This window comes from Aedes albopictus, chromosome 3, assembly GCF_035046485.1.
Source record: "Aedes albopictus strain Foshan chromosome 3, AalbF5, whole genome shotgun sequence".
NCBI lineage: Eukaryota > Metazoa > Arthropoda > Insecta > Diptera > Culicidae > Aedes > Aedes albopictus.
The window spans coordinates 266,505,132-266,524,960 of NC_085138.1; positions in this window are offsets into that span (position 1 = coordinate 266,505,132).

Below are 19,829 nucleotides of genomic sequence, written 5' to 3' on the forward strand. Positions count from 1 at the left end.
AAATGCCGCGAATACAACGTGCCCACACATCACTTGTTCATCGATTTCAAATCGGCGTATGATACAATCGATCGAGAACAGCTATGGTAGATTATGCACGAGTACGGATTCCCGGATAAACTGATACGGTTGATCAAGGCGACGATGGATCGAGTGATGTGCGTAGTTCGAGTATCAGGGACACTCTCGAGTCCCTTCGAATCTCGCAGAGGGTTACGGCAAGGTAATGATCTTTTGTGCTTGCTGTTCAACATTGCTTTGGAGGGTGTAAGGAGAAGAGCAGGTATAAACAAGAGTGGGACGATTTTCACGAAGTCCGTTCAGCTGCTTGGTTTCGCTGATGATATTGATATTATTGCTCGTAAATTTGAGACGATGGCGGAAAAGTACATCTAACTAAAGAGTGAAGGCAGGCGAATCGGATTAGTCATTAATGTGTCGAAGACAAAGTACATGATGGCAAAAAGCTCCAGGGAGGAATCACCGCGCCCGCCACCCCGAATTTATATCGACGGTGATGAAATCGAGGCGGTTGAAGAATTCGTGTATTTGGGCTCACTGGAGACCGCCGACAACGACACCAGCAGACAAATTCAGAGGCGCATTGTGGCAGGAAATCGTGCTTACTTTGGACTCCGCAGAACTCTACGATCGAATAAAGTTCGCCATAACACGAACTTAACCATCTACAAAACGCTGATTAGACCGGTCGTCCTCTATGGGCACGAAACATGGACCCTACGTGCAGAGAACCAACGCGCCCTTGGAGTTTTCGAACGGAAGGTGTTGCGTACCATCTACGGCGGAGTGCAGATGGAAGACGGGACTTGGAGAAGGCGAATGAACCACGAGCTGCATCAGCTGCTGGGAGAACCAACCATCGTCCATACCGCGAAAATCGGGAGGCTACGGTGGGCGGGTCACGTCATCAGGATGTCGGATAGCAACCCGACCAAAATGGTTCTTGAGAGTCATCCGACCGGTACAAGAAGACGTGGAGCGCAGCGAGCTAGGTGGATCGACCAAGTGGAGGGCGATCTGCGGACCCTACGCAGAGTGCGGAACTGGAGACAAACAGCCATGGACCGAGTGGAATGGAGGCGGCTACTATGTACAGCAGAGGCCACCCCGGCCTTAGCCTGACCGGTAAAGTAAGTTATTGGGATATGCAGGGGCGTTTCAGAAGAATTCAGTAGTATTGAAATTGAATTGAAATAAATTTACAACAACGCCAGAAAATTTTAATGCACATATCAATTGAACACCCCAAGTTCTCCATATAAACTTCGGTTTTAAACTGTGAAGGCCCGGTCCAACATTTTTCAAAACATTTTTCACTATGACGCTTCTAGGGTCCCAAACCTTTGTTCTTTATTTTCTCATCTCATTACACCAAACTTTGTAAAATTTTGTCAAGCAGTCAGTGTTATTGATAAAATTTCACGTCTTTCGGTTTCATTTTATAATTAAGTGCTACTATCGGTCCAAAAAAGCATCGATGTTACCTTTTTCCCTAAGGTAAGGTAGAAAAAACTTGTTGAGAGTTTGAATGAACTCTCTGTTTCAATTGGCATAATAAACATAAAATGTTACTTTAGCTTCAAGAGCTCCATCAAGAATTCGATTGCTCTGAGGTTCGTATTTTTATCCGAACACATTCTTAGACTGCAGAATATCGTAACTTACATAAATAATCTTTTAAAATCCGGGGTACACTATCTAAAGTTATGAGAAAATAAATTCAAGTTAACCCACCTCACGTAGGAAATACCTCGCTAACGTAGTTTACGGTTCAGTTCAATAATGACCCTAATGCACAAGGAAGGTTAAGTACCATCATACGATGTCTCGAAATCGTCCACTCTCCCCTATGTGAATGTCTGCAAGTCTACAAAAAGCCTTCCGTTGGCAGCCGAGTACCTGTAACGTGAACTTACCTGCAAAGGGTATAGTATAGTGGAGTATAATGTTATTTTCTTAATAAACAAATTTATTAAAGTTTCTCTTCAGCAGCGCAAAGTACAGGAAAAGTTTCGCTGTGTGGCACCTCTTAGTCTCGCTATAGGTTTCTAAGAAAAAGCAGTGTGTTTCAACACTGAACGCGGAAGGTGCAGGAGGAATTTGGTTTATCTAATATGAGAAGTTCATTTTTTATCACGCCACGAATGGGTGGATGGGAAATTGCTTCCCGTACGAGGAATTGGCAAACTTCTCGTAGTAATTATTGTAGATAAGGCTCATTGACTTTGTCGACGGGAATAGTAATTAGTTTGAATCTTTTCGCTCCCCTTGCACATAGAGATTTAAACTTTAAATTGAGGGAAAGCAGCTATTTTATTGACTGAAAGAATATGACAGAATTGATAAATGGCATTTTTAATCGAAGACCAAGAATGAAAAAGTTATGTTCTAAATGACCACAACACATCCGCAATGATTGATGTGAAACCTTGGCAATTGTCGTACATGGCAGATCGAAAATGGGCAGAACAAATTAAGACGCACCAAAGTCTCCACCCCAAGTTGTACCTTTTTGTCAACGCACGCCATTTAGCTTCGTACCATGGCCAGGCTGCAATTGTTGTCCTCGGAACATCCCTTCGAAATGATGTTATCTCTGTGCATCCTTTTGTGTTCTTGTCCTCTCCGCAGGCTGCAGCTGCCGGCCGTGCCGTGTAGGTACGTCGGCCAAACCTATTATTCGACCAAACCCCAAAATTAAAACCACTATCCAGCTTGGTTTACTAGAGAGACGCAGCACGACGGTGGTGTCGTCGTCGTCGGGTGACTGACTTTGGCAGGCGACGAGTAATTTTGTCATTCCCGCTCGAAGTGTTCTCGCCGAATTTGCCTGTTCGACACGGTGACGATTTATTATACCTACTCCCGAAATTCGGGGTGGATTCGAAACGAATCAATAAAATAAATAACGACGATTTGCCCTGCCAGAAGGAGGAACATAGATGAATAGCAGCAAACGGTTGTTCGTTCGGTTATGTGGTAGGATTTTATCAAAATCGGTAGGTCTAGGCTGGCACACCTGCGCTTCTGGGGTAGCCTAAAGCCATAACTCATACGAAGGCTGCACCGCTATCCTGAAGTTATCGATTCAACTCAGTCAGTGGTGAGAGTTTGAGATATTTAAGCTAAGGTGAGCATAAATGTGAGGAGCGAAGTTTAATATCAAATTGTACTATTTACACCGAAACACTGTTTAGGCAATCCAGAGACCTTTTAAATCGTTTATTAAATCTTCACTTGGAAATGTTTATTAAATCTTCAAGCCTGTTTTTCATCAAACAAATGTTTTTTAATCAAATATCGAATCTAGCAAAACAGCAAATAGAAGCTTATACTCCACTGTATTATTTTTTGTCCTTGACCAAGCACAGATCACTGATCATCTTATTCTTATTGGTATATCAACTAACAGATTACTGATTTCTTAACTGGCACCAGCCTCAACTTCAATAAAGTTCTCCTACAGCTTAAGGTCGACACATATTATGTATTCATTTGAGTTACAGGTCTTATGTAAAGGTGTTGGGCAATTAATACTTTTGGTTTAAAGTCATTCGACTTTTTTTTCTTCTTCATATTTATAGGGGCATCCTCCAATGTGCACTACATAATTGTATGATCTTGATTTTAACAATTCAAGCTGAGTAAATTTATAATGGTTTGCTTGATCAAACCGCATTGGGTGGACAGCCAACTGCTATCGGGCTTAGGTAACGTGCTATGATGAATGGAGATTTTATCATCGTCATAATAACACCGTTCAAAACAACTAAATTTTGTTATGGGATGAGAAAAAAAATAACAGGGGTTTTTTTTTTTTTTTTCTTCTAAACCATATGAGGATAAATCTGCTCATCAGACACCCTAACAGGAAGGTTAGGGTAGTGTGGGGTTGAGGCCGTCTTCTACAATGCCGGTAGAAGCCAGGACTACTCTCTCCTCGACCCACTAAAACACATTCCTATGGTCGCCAAACCCTACGTCTCTCCGGAACCACCAAGAAGGTATTGATTCAGAGAGGGGCTAGTGCATATCGCACCCTCAAGGTTAGCTGCCGTAGCCTAGCAGCAACGAACATCGATGACTCGCTCTGGAGAGTCCATCACGGTAGCCTGCTGGCGCTTAGCCAGTTTCCCGAGTGGTCCTCGCCACTCCCTTTGTCCTCGGAAGGCGGGCAGGGTCAACCCCGCCCGCGCCCTGCTGCTGAGCGGGCATCAAGAACTGATGCCCACATGAAACCCGATCTGACCTGCCCGCAAAGGAAGGGTATTACTACCCTTCAGGCCCTATCAGATGCATCCGTAGGTTGCAGACAGCAGGGTCTCACCTACCCCGACCCTTGCCGGGGACCCCTTTCCAACCGCGGGCTCAGATCCAACCCAGTAGACTGACGCCACGACAGCACCGCTACCGGGACTTCCTCTCCGCGGCCACTTAATCGCTGTAAGGGTCGATCTCGACCGCAGGGCACCGGTATGACCTACGAAGCCGACTTCGAACCCCTGGACCACCTCTTGTACTGCATCTGGATTAGCCATTCTCCGAGTCCACGCGCCACCTCCTCTGTAGCTCCCAGACGATATGGGTGATAGCCGTTGAAACGGCATTCCAGCTAATCTCATCCCTACACATTCTCTGGACCAAGTTGTCCGGAGTTGTGTCCTCCCCGCATGTGGCAAGCATGCGGTCACGCATTGTGCGAAAACGCGGGCACACGAACAAAACGTGTTCCGCCGTTTCCTCTAAACCATTGCACACTGGGCATTCGGGAGAATCCGCATGCCCGAAACGGTGTAGATACTGTCGGAAGCAACCATGACCTGTAAGGACCTGTGTCAGGTGGAATGAAACTTCCCCATGGCGCCTATTAATCCAACTATCTACCCTCGGTATCAACCTATGGGTCCACCTTCCTTTGGTGGAACTGTCCCACGCGCGCTGCCATTTGACCATAGAGGCCATCCTGACAGTCTTGCGTATGCCTCTTGTGCCGCGCATTTCGAAGCACTCCATATCCTCACTGATAAGAATTAGTAATCCTACATTATAGAGATCTGCGGAGGCGGCCATTGTGAGCCAATCGTGCAGAGAGAACTGTCAAAGTGTGAGCCAAATGAACATGCTTATCGTTCGTAGGAAGGCGTCTTTTGAACGGTATTGCAATCGGAACTAAATAAATAAAAATTATTTATTTTTAATATCGAGAAATTGGCGGCATATGTATGTTTTTTAAAAAGATAACAAATTATTAATTCTGCTTTCAAAAGCTCATGCTTATGACGACACTTTTGTTGCTGAACTTGTCGAAAAAACTTCCATTGCTGCTTCTTGCTTCACTTCTGCCGATATGATTAGCGTAACACTATTGCAATGAATTTCAGATTTCTTCGATTGCTCCGCTATTTCAACAAAATTTTGGAAAAAAAATTCTACCATAGTTAGAAAATGTAAACAAAACAACTTGAACCACAACGAAGTCACGCACAAAGTTTGAACATCTAGCTTTGAAGCAAGTGTTGGCAGCTGTTGTAAACAAAACAAACAGCGTTGCCGAATCGACGTGTGTAACTTCCGCTCATCTCTATGTAGAGGATTTCTAATAAGAATGCTGATGGGCACCATACCAGTAATGACACAGAGAGCGTCGTGTGACACGGTACGGTACGCGCTTGCAACCCTCAGACACATAAGCCTGTAAGTACTGTCCAGCTTCCGTCGGTAGCATTCAGTACTTAGCGCGGTGCCCCACGCCGGGCCACCATACCTAAGTATGGACGTAGCAACACTAGCCAGAAGCTTGCGCTTACTGGCGTACACCGCTGAGCTATTGGACATCATCCGGGACAGTGCCGCAATAGCTGTGGAGGCTCTTTTACAGGCATAATCAACGTGGCTACCGAAGGTAAGCTTATCGTCGATCATCACGCCCAAGTGCTTGACAGAGCGCTTCGACAGGATAGTGCATTCTCCTACACTGATCTCCGTCTGCTGCGCCGACTGCATGTTGTTAACAACCGTCACCTCTGTCTTGTGGTGAGCCAGCTCCAGTTTTCTGGACCGCATCCACGCCTCCACAACCTTGATCGAGTGGTCGGTAGTCAACTTCACCTCCTCGATCGTTTCACCGTAGACTTCGAGCGTAATATCGTCGGCAAATCCGACAATCACCACTCCCACTGGGTACTCTAACCTCAACACCTCGTCGTACATGACATTCCATAACACCGGACCCAGGATGGAACCTTGCGGGACTCCTGAGGTTATGTGAAAGCACTTCCGACCCACCTCCGTGTCGTATACTAGTACGCGATTCTGGAAATAGCTTCCGAGAATCTTGTACAAGTACTCCGGTATCCCCAGACGCAAGAGCGCATCGGCAATAGCAGCCCAACTGGCGCTATTAAATGCATTCCTCACATCCAGAGTCACTACCCCGCAGAAGCGAATTCCCCTCCTCTTAGGCTCGAGTGCTTTCTCGGCGGTTTTTGTAACCGACAAGATAGCGTCTACGGTGGACCTCCCCTTCCGGAAGCCATACTGGTTGCTCGAAAGACCATTTACGCCCTCAGTGAACCGCAACATTCTATTGAGGATGATCTTTTCGAGCACCTTCCCCGCCGTGTCAATCAAGCATATTGGTCTATAAGCCGACGGGTCTCCGGGTGGTTTCCCCGCCTTTGGCAATAGTACCAGGCTCTGCCTCTTCCAAGCTTCTGGGAAAACTCCCTCGTCCAGGCATTTCTGCATAGCAGACCTGAACATCTCGGGAGCCTCTGCAATAGCTACTTTTAAGGCCAGGTTCGGAACTCCGTCCGGACCTGGGGCCTTACCTACGCTAAGGGACTTAGCTATCCCCGCAAGTTCCACATCGGTGACCCTCTCCTCATCGCCAGCCCCAGTCCCCGGCTGTCCTACGAAAGGAGGCCAAGGACTAGGATCATGACGCGGAAAAAGTCCTCCAATGATCCCCTCCAACATCTCTGGAGATTGCTCTGTAGGAGCCATCACACCTCTCGTCTTGGCCATAACGATCCTGTAAGCGTCACCCCACGGGTTCGTATTGGCACTCTGACAGAGACCCTCAAAGCAGGCCTTTTTGCTTGCTCTTATCTCGGTCTTGAGCGCGGCTTTTGCAGCGGCGAACACCACCCGCCGTTCGTTTCGCTCTTCCTCTGATCGTGCTCGCTGCATCCGCCGCCTAGCCCGTAGGCAGGCGCGGCGCAGGTCCGCAATCGCGTCGGTCCACCAGTAAGCCGGTGGCCTCCCATTTCTAGGGTGGACTCGCCTAGGTATGGTCGCATCACACGCACGTGAGAGCACCGCTACCAGCTCGTCGCCGTGTAAACCGATTAAGTTTCGCTCACGGCGGAGCGCTTCCCTAAATACCTCTTCGTCGAAGTATGATGTCTTCCACCTACGAGGGCTTGGCCTTGGCCTAGCCGCCTCTTCTTCTATCCGCTGTCTGCTGTTGTTGTAGTCGATACTGTAGCGAACCGCCAGGTGGTCGCTGTGAGTGTAGCCATCATCTACTCTCCAGTTCGGACTACTTGTTAGGCCAGGACTACAAAAGGTCACGTCAATAATTGACTCCGCTCCATTTCGACTATAGGTACTCTTGGTACCGACGTTAGCCAAGTCGACATCTAAGATGGCCAGTGTTTCTAGCAGGATCTGACCCCGCTGGTTCGTGAAACGGCTTCCCCATTCCACAGCCCAGGCATTAAAGTCACCCGCTATTACCACCGGCCTTCGCCCTGTTAGCACGGTCGTTAAGCGGTCCAGCATTTGCGTGAACCGCTCGATCGGCCACCGCGGAGGCGCATAACAGCTACAGAAGAAGACCCCGTTTACTTTGGCGACCACGAAGCCCTCATATGTAGTAGACACCAACTCCTGCACGGGGTATTTCCCCGTCGTCCATATCGCCGCCATTTTCCTGGTCCCATCCGAGGCCCAGTTGCCGTTGCCGGCGGGTACTCGGTATGGGTCCGAAATGATGGCGATATCCGTCTCCCACTCAGAAACCGCCTGACAAAGCAGTTGCTGAGCCGCATCACAGTTGTTCAGGTTCAGCTGCGTTACCTGCACTGTGATTTGTTGCTCACTGCGGCTTTCTTAAAGGCCGGGCACCCTGGACCACCCATCGCATGTCTGTTTTTCGAGGTTTTCCCGGTACAGATCATGCAGATGGGCGGACTCGTGCAGCTTTGGGCCTTATGACCCTCAGCGCCGCATCGCCTACACAGTTTGCGCCTGTCGGGGCCTTTGCAGTCCCACGACTTGTGTCCTGGTTCCAGACACCTGAAGCAAACCTCAGGTGGCTCGTGGAATGTCAGGTGACATACACACCAGCCCACCTTAATACTCCCTACTTTAACGGACTTTTTAACGTCCGCCACAGGTAGCTGAACCAGAGCTATCTGTGTCCCTGCTGGCCCCTTCCGCAGCCTGACGGCTGTGGCGGCCACCTGAACATCGCACTGTTGCCGCAGTGCCGTGACGAGCTCTTCCGCTTCGGTGATCTCGTCTAGGTCTTTGACCTTCAGAGTCGCCTCATGCGTAAGAGCCCTCACCTCCACTCCATCACCATGGACCTCTTCTGCCAGCCTCTTGTAGGCGGCGCCCTTGTGATCCTTCTCGCGCTTAAGCTCCAGGATCATTTCGCCTGATGATGAATGGAGATTTTATCATCGTCATAATAACACCGTTCAAAACAACTAAATTTTGTTATGGGATGAGAAAAAAAAATAACAGGGGTTTGGGACAATAGAAGTGTCAAAGTGAAAGAATTTTTGAAAAAAATTGGACCGGGCCTTCACAGTTTAAAACCGAAGTTTGTATGGAGAACTTGGGGTGTTCAATTGATATGTGCATTAGAACGCGCTGTGCATATATTTAGGCGTTAGGCAATAACGAAACCAACCCAAACACCGAAAACGCCCGGTCCAATATTTTTCAAAAATTCTTTCACTTTGACACTTCTAGGGTACCAAACCCCTGTTACACAAATGAATGCTGTCGTGGACAAGATTCTGAAAGGTGATATAAAGATCCTCATGAGCGACTTCAACGCGAAGGTTGGTTCCGACAACTCGGACTGTTTTTACGTCATGGGACACCATGGTCTCGGAGAAATAAGCGAGAACGGAGAGTTTTGTGGCAACAAATAGCATGGTGGTTGGGGGATCACTCTTTCCTCATCGATGCTAAAACAGACATCCGTGAAAGACACATCTGGACAGTTAATGACCGGCTAAGGTCTGCCCAGGCTCAGTCCCAGCACAACCGATTTCTTGGGAAACATCCTCAAGAGACGGTTCTCTGGACAGACCCTTCACTATGCTGGAATTTTCTATGGCTCTTCTTTCATCAAATAATTCCGCTCCCGGCCGCGGTATGATCGAGTTCAATCTTCTTAAGAATCTCCCTGATATCGCAAAAAGACGATTACTAGACCTGTTCAACTCATTCGTGGAGAACAACATTGTTCCGCCACAATGGAGAGAGGTCAAAGTAATAGCTATTCAAAAGCCTGGTAAACCAGCGTCTGATCATAATTCATACCGCCCAATTGCTATGTTATCATGTTTAAGGAAATTGTTAGAAAAAATGATCCTATCGCGACTCGACCATTGGGTTAAATCGAATAACTTGCTTTCAAATACAGAGTTCGGGTTTCGCAAGGGTAAAGGAACAAACGATTGTTTAGCGTTGCTTCAACAAGTTCGTTTCAACAGATATTCAACTGGCCTTTGCGGAAAATTAGCAACTGGCATCAGTTTTCTTGGATATTAAGGGCGCCTTTGATTCAGTTTCCATAGGCATATTGTCAGAAAAACTGCACAATAGTGGACTTCCAGGAATTCTAAATAAATAATATCTTGTATAATTTGTTGTCAGAAAAACATATGAGCTTCAATCTCGGACAACTAACTGACAGCTTCCAGAATTAGTTACATGGGCCTACCCCAAGGCTCATGTTTAAGCCCCTTGCTTTATATTTTTTAGGTGAAAGACATTGATAGTTGCTTGGAAGGACAATGCACGCTAAGACAACTTGCAGATGATGTTGTGGTTTCTCTAAAAGACCCACATGCAGAAATGTTGCAAAGACCATTGCAAAATTCTCTAAACAATCTGTCAATCTTGGCAAGAGATTTAGGCAGGACCGGATTTAAGGGGGGGGCAGGGGGGCCATGGCCCCAGGCCCCCACATTTCAGGGGCCCCCACAAAATGTTACTTCAAATGGGATCGGAAAAAGTAGTGCTAGAAACATCTTGATTTAATTTTTATCACAAGTACTTTTACTCTCAAGATGTGTGTGAAATATTGTACTTCAAAGTAGAAAGAAGCAAATATCTGTCTTTAAATAAAATTTCAAACTTTTCCAAAAAGTTGTTAAGTTTTTTAAGGTTTAAATTGATTACTCTTGTGAATTCCTCAAGTTATTTTAACGAAAATACATGAGAAAATCTTCACCTGAATTCTGGATGAAATCTTAAACTCTGTGGAATAGAGAGTCGAAAAGTTTCTGTTGAAAATTGTTGGTGTTATTTTTAAAAATTTCCTACATATTACTTTGAAGATTTGTAAGTATTTCTATCAGTCTATCAGTCTATTTCTATCGTCCGCCAGAGATTATTATGAAATTTTACTCATAATTCTATTCAAAGTAAAACATCAATTTCATCAGGAACTCATCATGGGTTTCCGATGAAATTTCTTCAGTAGCTTTTAGTAGAATTTCCGCCAAAAATACCACTATGGATTTTTTGCCTCTTGAAGTTTCTTAAGAAGTTTCTAACAATTATTCTGCGCGTTCACCGGAAACTCCTCTCGAAGTCACGTTGGGAATGTTTATGCTTAAGTTCCACAAAAAAAAAACCTGGTAATCGGGGCCCATATAGCCGAGGCGGTAAACGCACGGGTATTCAGCATGACCATGCTGAGGGTGACGGGTTCGATTCCCGGTCGGTCCAGGATCTTTTCGTAAAGGAAATTTCCTTGACTTCCTTGGGCATAGAGTATCTTCGTGCCTGCCACACGATATACGCATGCAAAATGGTCATTGGCAGAGGAAGCTCTCAGTTAATAACTGTGAAAGTGCTCATACAACACTAAGCTGAGAAGCAGGCTTTGTCCCAATGAGGACGTTACGCCAAGAAGAAAGAGAGAGAGACTCTAAAGATTTCATCAATGATTCCGTAAGAAATTCTATTTCGAGGTTTTACAATAACGGCCCCAAAGATAGCGCTATAAATTTTATCTGAAATTTATCGAAAATGTCTCCTATTAAATTCTATTTTTAAATTTCTTAAAGGACTTTCTCATGAATTTCGACTTGATCAATGGAATCTAATACTATGAACACTCTCGGATAAAGCGTTATTTACTTGATAGAATTTGTTTTACAATCGCCTTCAGACTAGATTTTCATATCTGGATCTCTGTAATGCTTAGTTTATAGTGGATGCCTTTTTTCTAGTTACGCGTATTAAGCTAGATTAATTTTCTTCAATAACAACCCTAATTTTTGGAAGAATTTTCCATATTTTCTGGATTTTTCTACACTCTTAGAAATAATCATGTAAATATAAGTTCACTTGGATGGACATAAAAGGACCGGTCCGTTTCACTCAAATTTACGTCTTCTAGCACGAATAAAGTCAAGCTAACAATCGCTAGAACCGAATCGCCAGATAAAACATGAAAGTAAAATACATTGTAAAATGTTGACCTGGATTCGAACTCTGATCCTCTCATTGAGAAGCAATCTGTATCACCAAGCTGGGAGATAGATGATAAATGTGAAACTGTTTCTACCTTCCTGGTCAGATAGGTTTTTCTGACATTTTGTGCAGCCAACTCTAGCACATGATGAATGTAAAATTGAGTCAAATTTGGCATTCAGTCATGAAATGTTTAGGTACGTTAATGGTTTACGTCACGTGTAAATTCCTAATTTTTTAAGAGTGTACAATGAAAAAAAATATCCTCTAAAAAGAGGGCCCCACAACACTGTGGCCACGGGCCCCCACATTTGTAAATCCGGCCCTGGATTTAGGGATCGAGTTTGCTCCGCAAAAAACTCAATTGGTTGTGTTTTCTAGAAAGCGGAACCCAGCCGAACTGAAACTCAATCTTTTGGGAATATAAATCGACCAATCTTTGACTTCGAAATACCTTGGGGTCTGGTTTGATTCAAAAGGCACTTGGTTTGGGTACCCCAAGTATTTGATGCAAAAGTGTCAACAAAGGATCAATTTTCTACGCACAATTACCGGAACATGGTGGGGTGCTCACCCGGAAGACCTCTTAAAACTTTACAAAACGACTATTCTCTCTGTTCTTGAGTATAGCTCTTTCTGCTTCCACTCAGCAGCAAACTGCCACCTAATAAAGCTGGAACGAAATCAATATCGTTGTTTGCGCATTGCCCTCGGATGTATGCACTCAACACATAATGCGAGCCTAGAGGTCCTGGCAGGGGTGAAACCTCTCCAGACCCGCTACTGGGAACTCTCGCTTAGGTTACTCATCAAGTGTGGAGTGAGCAACACACTTGTCATTGAAGACTTCAAGGAAAGGCACAGTAGTGTGAACACTCAGTCAAAATTCATGAGAATCTATCTGTTCTACATGTCATCTAACGTAAGCCTACCAAGTTATAACCCTCCTCGTGTTCACTAATGACAGTTCCTCTGTTAAATACGATCTGTCCATGAAACAAGCTATTCATGGAATACCAGATCAAATTCGATGTATATACTTTCAATTAGCTACATTATAACTGGTTTTAGACAAAAGTTTTTAAATCACAATGTTATGTCTATAATATAGCGTATCAAAATCTCATTCGATAACATTAAGAACGTTTTGCTTGGAAAAATTTCTATAAAGAATTAGAAGCATTTGAAAATAGAGCTCCTATCCTTTCCCATGTTAAAAAAAATTGTTTTCACGCAAGCGCAATTCTCTCAGAGAGCCTCCGTCAAGGCGAATTCCTCACATTTTTAACGAAAAGTACCAAAATGTCAATTCCTGTAAGAGATTCGTCACTGATGGGTCTCGCATAAATGGATCCACTGGTTTCGGTGTCTTCAATGAAAATTTCACCGCCTTCCGCAAACTTCAGGAACCTTGTTCGGTTTATGTTGCTGAGCTGGCTGCAAATAAACTTCGCTTTGGGGATGATTTCCAACATGCCCGTAGACCATTTCTTCATCTCCTCGGATAGCCTTAGTTCGATTGAGGCACTCCGGTCGATGAAACCTGTAAAACATCCATCTTACTTTCTAACAAAATGCACTGGTGCACTGGTCGAAAGATTATACAAGATTACATTTGTATGGGTCCCCTCGCATTGCTCAATTTATGGCAATGAGAAGGCGGACTCTCTCGCAAAGGTGGGCGCACAGGAAGGTGAGATCTATGATAGAAGTATTTCACATGATGAATTTTTCCATTTTGTTCGCCAGAATTCTCTTCAAAGTTGGCAAAATGATTGGCGAGATGGCCAGCTGGGACGGTGGTTACATTCCATTATTCCTAATGTTTCTTTGCGAGTGTGGTGGTATGGTTTGAATGTAAGACGCAATTTCATTTGCGTGATGCCAAGACTTATGTCCAACCATTACTCGCTAGACGCGCATTTACACAGGATAAACCTCGCGTTGAGCAATGATTGTACTAAGGGGTGACACACAAATTATGTCACGCAAAAATCGACCATATTTAACCCCCCTCCCCCCTATGTCACACTTTTTGTATGAGACTTCAAAATTATTTGTATGAGTCTTCACGTTATACAAAACCCTCCCGTCCCCCCTAGAAGTGTGACGTAATTTGTGCATGGCCCCTAAGTGCGGTTCCGGTTATGATGACAACGACCACATAGTTTGGCAATGCCCGGATAATGACGCTTCCAGAGCACTACTTCTGGATACCTTTAAGGCCCGAGGTAGACAACCCTTTGTTCTTGTGAGAGATGTGTTGGGGACCCACGATGTCACATATATGAGATGTATTTTCGACTTTCTTCGCTCTGCTGGTATAAAAGTTTAATTCGCTTGTGTTTTCTTCTCCAGTTTTTTTCTCTGTTTTGTCCTCTTTGTGTTACCAAGCTGCTCCTGGCCATCCGGAAGACCAAGTCCCACAACAAGTTGGTACCAACACCACAAGGCACCGAATGCGCTAGCAAGATGCGATTCACCCACGGATGACCTAACCCTGTCCATCCCTCAAAATGTGACCTTCTAACCTCGAGCTGTCACGACTCACGAGTACCCTGGCTTCCACCCATTACTAACAGATAGAGGTAAAAACTTGAAGTATTTTTAGGCAAAGTACGTTTAATTGGCAAATTGAGAGATAAATTTGTGAAAAAATTACCACTTGTTTTGGTGGGATTCGAACCCACGACTCCGTTATCGCTAGTCCGGCGCTTTAACCAACTAAGCTACAGAACAAGTTACAACTCTGCAGAATAGAAAGTCAAACTGGATTCGAAGCATCACCCTAAACCGGGTCCGTCTTTCACAACTTTATCTCTCTTTCGGCTCTTAGATGCCAATCTCCCGCACTCTCGCGGCCTACGAACGACAAGTGTGCGCGTATTGTTTTTAGAATGTTGATATTGAAGCTCGACTGACACATACTTCGTCACCAACCATACGAGCGGTGCAAACTCAGTATGCGTTGAGCGCTCAACGCGGACGGACGCACGGCCGTCCAACTGCGCTAGAGAGAACGCAACTCATGTATGACAATGATTTTATTGCCCTTTTCCGGCTATACCAGTCGGCTAGTATGTCTGAAATAGACGTAAAAACTTGAAGTATTTTTAGGCAAAGTACGTTTAATTGGCAAATTCGACTGGTATAGCCGGAAAAGGGCAATAAAATCATTGACTAACAGATATCATGAAAAACTTATTACTCTGTATAATGTATACTATTAAGTACAAAAAAGATCTTCGGCTCCGCAAAGCGTTATACGCGATTAAGCCCCAAATAAATGAACTAGATAAAAAAAAGTTAATGACCGGCTAAACAGTTGAAACGGTGAATCGTACACTTTGGAAACCATTTTCAAGTGTCGACTACGCACCTCAGCATGATCCACCAAGGGTTACCCGTGTTAACTCAAATGCTTCATCAGTGCAGGAGATAGAAACATCCATCCGTAGCATGAAATCGAACAGAGCACCGGGGGCCGATCGCATATCAGCTGAGATGCTCAAAGCTAACGCCGTAGTATCTGCACAACTGCTGCATCAATTATTCTACAACATATGGAAAACCGCAACATTTCCGGCCGACTAAATGCAAGGCGTCCTAGTAAAGGTACTCTCCGATACAGCTGGAGAGTATCAGTCTGGAGCAAATCAATGAATTCCAAGAGTCATTCAGATTTTGGTGCGTCGACTGATCTGTCCGTTTTTCCATACATTTCTTAAACTCGCAAAAGCAGCCCTCGCCTTCTTGATCCGTGCACCTATGTCGATCTTGGTGCCGCCATCGGCCACCATTTGGCTACCAAGATATTGGAAGCTTTCAACATTCTCCACTGCTTGTCCAGCTACCGTAAAGCTGGAAGGGTTGACCGTGTTTACATCTAACGATTTGGTCTTGTTGACGTTGATGGTAAAACCTGCCGCCGACGAGCGATCGGCAAGATCATCGAGCTTCCTCTGCATATCAAAGCACCGTTGAGCTAGGAGAGCAACGCCATCAGCCAATTCGAAGTCATTTAGATGCTCCATGGTAATGAGCTGCCACAGCAATCCACGATTTAGTTCACGGTCAATCGCACCAACCAAGATCTCGTCGATTACGATGAGGAATAGTAGCCTTACCTCACTCCAGCAACGACCCGGATAGGATCGGACAAAACACCGTTGCGCAGTACTCTGCACGAAATTACCCTGTACTGTACTTCAATGAGAACGATGATTTTCTCAGGGCGCCTGAGGGCTTCCCACATGTTTCCGTGATTGAGACGGTCGAAAGCTTTTTCGTAATCAATTAACACCTGCTAGAGACTCTTGGAATTCATTGATTCAGGACTGAAAGTAAGTATGTAAAATTGTAACCGCTCCTCGGGGATGACCCAGAGTGGGTCAAGCCGCTGGGCAAACCAACAGCAGTCGGCGAGACAGGCACAAAAGGCCTCTTTTGTATCCTTGGGTCCCAAGGTCATTGAAGAGGTAGTGACGAGATCTTCGAATCTTAAGAACCGTGGTTGTGGAGGGGATAGTTTTCGAGCGTGTATCACTCATTCTTAGCAGGCTCAATTCATTCAGGAAGATGGCACTTCCAATAGCGGCATTGAAGACGACCGGTTGACAATCGGCGAAGTGGATGGTGACGCCTACGAGGCGATGGAACGATGGGAGGCCGGTGGGTGACAGCGACGACGATAGCTTAGCGGGTTATCTGACCGCAACGGCAGCACGGGTTCAGGCGGTTGTGACTTGTGGGTTTATCTACGAAGGCAGTCAGCCACGCACTTTCCATGGAGGATTCCGACGAGTGCGGTTATAGCGGTCTTCCGGGACAATGAAGGCTTCGGTGGTCGCGTGCAAGGCGGCTGGCTTGAGAGTGACCCTCTGGCGTCCGTTAAGCATATGCATTATTTTAAAATCTGCGCTGATGTTCATCCGTGAAACCTGGTGTGTATCAGTGAAGAATACTTAACGGCTAGAGATTTTCGCAACAGGTGCCTGTGGTATATAATTCGTGCATGGTGACTCGGTGGCTTTTAATAGGGTACCAACGATGACATACTAGATAATGTAGTAATGTGGGTTGTGTTTGTCTAATTTGATGCAGTTTGAGCAAAACTTTGAAAAACTTTGTCGGCTGTTCGAGCCCGTATGAAGTTGATCATCAATATTAACTTCTTTTCTCGATCAGTCTAGATAACTGTGTAGTGTCGGTAGCGATTGTCTCAATTGGCTAAGAATAACACTACGGACCGCCTGTTCCGGTGGTAAGAATCCACCAACAGGTGACCCCTAATTCATGGTGTGATGCGGCTTTATGCTTACCGTGCCTAGGAATGAATGGCTAGGGGGGTCTAATAAAAACCTAACCGCTAACGGAGCCTGTGGAGTACCAGGGCGCCCTCCACAGTATGTAGCCCTTACTGCGCTAACCGGAGCAATGGTGCAGTGGACCTTGTGTTTCTCCGAGACAATCAGCTGCCTTTCTTTAGTCTCACTTGAGGCTAAATAAGGGCGGGATTATGAAGATGTTGTTAATTAGTTTAAATTTTCACCTATATGGTTTCGCATTATGCGATTTACACAGCGTATTCTGTGTATCCTCGCCTTTGGCGATTTTCAATCGATACCGATTTGGTTTTATTGTTGCTGTTCTTTGTTGTGCTGTTGTTGCGAAGAGTTCAATCTTACCTAGTTTGGGTAGTGGCTACGGTTAGGATAGCTCAGATCAATCTTCAGCATAAAAGAACAGCAACGATCAATCTTTGCAGACTTATGCAAAATGGTACAGCCCAAGTGGCCTTGGTACAAGAACCTTACTTTCGTAAGGGAAATTTCTATCTAGGAAACTTTGTGAACCCGGTGTTTGCCACTTTCAGTAAACATGAAATGGCAAACTCGCGTGTCATGCCTCGAGCCTGTGTGCTTGTCAACAACGCAATAGTTGCTACACTCATCTCTGAACTAACCACCAGAGATTTATGTGCTATCACAATTGATGTATCTGTTGGAAACCTCAACAGGAAATACGTCTATTGTTCTGTGTATTTACCGCATGATGAACCATCCACTACGGATGCTTTCAAACAAGTCATCGCATACTGTACTTCAAAAGGCCTTCCGCTAATTGTTGGCAGTGATGCTAATGCTCACCATATCATCTGGGGCAGCTCAGACATTAACTTGAGAGGCTCCAGTTTGATGGAGTACTTAAGTAGTACAGATCTTGCATTACTTATCATAGGCAACCACCCAACCTTCATGGTATCTGCTAGAGAGGAAGTGTTAGATATAACGCTTTACTCTAGCAGAATTAGTCACGAGCTGACCAATTGGCATGTGTCAGATGAAGAATCTTTATCTGACCATCGCTATATCTTTTTTGAACATTTAAATGTTACTTCGCAAACATTGCGTTTCAGGAATCCTCGGTCAACAAACTGGGATCTTTATACTGATTTGGTTGCAGCCAAATTTCATGGATATTCACCATCCATTGACACTCCAAGTGATTTAGATGATGCCGTTGATACTACAACGACCTTCATCATGGAAGCTTTTGAAGAAGCCAGTCCTCTACGGGCTCTGAAGATCAAAAGAGGAACCCCTTGGTGGAACTCTGATCTTGCGAAACTCAGGAAACAATGTAGAAAGAGTTGGAACATACGACGTTCGGCTGGTTCGGAGGCTTTCAGGTCGGCTCGCAAGGCCTACAGGAAAGCTCTCCGGTCTGCTGAACGATCCGGCTGGAAAAACCTTTGTACAAATGTTTCCAGCTTGAGTGAAGTCAGTCGGTTAAACAAAATCCTTGCGAAATCTAAGGATTTCCGGGTGAACGAACTTCGTTTGCCAAATGGCGATCTGACTTCCTCTGATGAGGAAGTTTTGGAATGCTTATTCAGCACACACTTCCCTGGATGTGTGGATATTACATCTTCGGATGATCCTGATGTCTTTTCTTGTAGTTATGATTCTTTAGCTTCGGCTCGGAGTATTGTAACTATAGAATCGATTGAGTGGGCTCTTAATAGCTTTGCTCCTTTCAAATCTCCTGGGGCAGATGGGATTTATCCTATTTTGCTTCAGAAGGGATTTGATTATTTCAAACATGTTCTGAAAAACTATTTGTTTGCAGTTTTGCTACAGGGTATATTCCCAAATCCTGGAGGGATATTACTGTAAAGTTTATTCCGAAAGTGGGTCGTGCGTCGTATGAAGAAGCAAAGAGTTTCAGACCTATCAGTTTGACCTCTTTTCTTCTGAAATGCTTAGAACGCATTGTGGATCATCACATCCGTGATGTTCATCTGGCCAACGTGCCTCTTCATGTGAGCCAACATGCCTACCAATCTGGTAAGTCCACTGTGACTCTTTTACACAAGGTTGTTTACGATATCGAGAAAGCATTCGCTCAAAAGCAATCTTGTTTGGGTGTTTTCTTAGATATCGAGGGTGCCTTTGACAACGTGCCTTTCGATGCCATATTGGAAGCCGCACGGAGTCATGGTATATCTCCAATGATTTCCAATTGGATTCACCAAATGCTCAAAACCCGATATCTCTTCTCGACATTGCGTCTAGCAGGGATTAGGAAATTGAGTGTTTGTGGATGCCCCCAAGAGGGAGTCTTATCACCGCTTTTGTGGAATCTCGTAGCAGATACGCTATTGAGGCAACTCAATAATAGCGGTTTTCCTACTTATGGTTTTGCCGACGACTACCTAACATTGTTAGTTGGTATGTGCATCAGCACCCTTTTCGACCTGATGCAAAACGCCCTTCAGGTAGTTGAGGGTTGGTGTCGCCAATATGGCCTTTCGGTTAATCCGAGTAAAACATCTATTGTTCTTTTCACGGAAAGGCGAAACCGTAATGGCGTTCGACCTTTGCGTCTCTTTGATTCTGAAATCGATGTGACTGAACAGGTAAAGTACGTTGGAGTCATTCTTGATTCCAAGCTTTCATGGACCCCTCACATTGAGTTCAGAATCAAGAAAGATTGTATGGCCTTCGGGCAATGTCGGCGTACTTTTGGTACAACTTGGGGTCTAAAACCCAAGTATATCAAATGGATTTACACTA